Source organism: Fukomys damarensis, unplaced genomic scaffold (assembly GCF_012274545.1).
Source record: "Fukomys damarensis isolate Sample0158 unplaced genomic scaffold, DMR_v1.0_HiC HiC_scaffold_27, whole genome shotgun sequence".
Lineage (NCBI taxonomy): Eukaryota > Metazoa > Chordata > Mammalia > Rodentia > Bathyergidae > Fukomys > Fukomys damarensis.
In genome coordinates this window covers 8,267,548-8,268,459 of record NW_022900939.1, presented here as the reverse complement: position 1 = coordinate 8,268,459, position 912 = coordinate 8,267,548, and the positions used below count along the sequence as shown (strand labels likewise).

Here is a 912-nt window from a genome sequence, read left to right as displayed (position 1 = left end):
TCCCTCCCCAGAGCCCTCTCCTTCCCGAGGCCTCCGCGTCCCGTGCGCAGCCAGCCACGCTGTGGCTGCTGAGACCTCGTGTGAAGTCTCGAGATGCCCAGACGCGTCGCCGGCCGGACTCTCCGAGGGTCCCGGGTACGGGGCAGCTTGGTGGCTCGGGGAGGTGTGCCTGATCTCCCCGGGGCTGGTGTCGAAGCCGCTGCGGCTTCGCTTTACTGCCATAGTCCGCCTTTCTGGGTGCTTTTAAAATAAAGTGAGAACGCCCCGTGTGAAGGAAGAAAAGCGCTCTGTTGATCTGCTAGGGGTCAGGATTGGGAGATGGAGTGTAGGGGCACAGAGTTTCAGCAGTGCCAAATCATGGAACCTTGCCTCTCCCAATTACTTGGAGTCCGCCTATTTGGTAAAATTTACAAAGTCTCCTTAAAAGAAAATCCTTGCGAAACAATTCTGGAGTCTCAGCGAATAGCGAGAACTACCGATTCCGCAAAATGATAACTTCATGATACAATCAGAAATGCTTTTTGCAAAAGGACGTTTATAGGAAAAAATATCCCCCACGAAGTGAGCCAAATACATGGATCTTTTTCCATCCAGTTGGAACGTTTTTAAAAGTGGAGGACAAAGGTCAGATCGGAAAAATTGGGAAAATTTACTTGTTTGACCTCTCTTTTCTTCCTTTGGCTTTTAAAATTGCTTTTTCTTATTTTTCCTGCTTTGGCTTTGAAAAAAAAAAGTGACTGCTTTTGATATATTTGTGGCTCTCTTATGTGCCTATTCATTTTGATGTTTTATAGTTGAATGTTCAGTTCTCAAGCATTTTATTGAATTTTGTGTGTTCAGTAGTTGCTGGCAGACTAAACTCAATTAAGATACTCGAATAATGTTACTCTCTGTTTTTTTTTTTTTTTTTTT

At 45.2% G+C, this 912-nt stretch overlaps 1 protein-coding gene across 1 annotated transcript in view; it reads left to right on the top strand.

Annotated features, from left to right (window-relative positions):
• Positions 1 to 912, top strand: part of Hsd17b12 (hydroxysteroid 17-beta dehydrogenase 12) — a 135,251-nt gene that overhangs the window by 351 nt on the left and 133,988 nt on the right. The gene's annotated exons all lie outside the window — the stretch shown is intronic.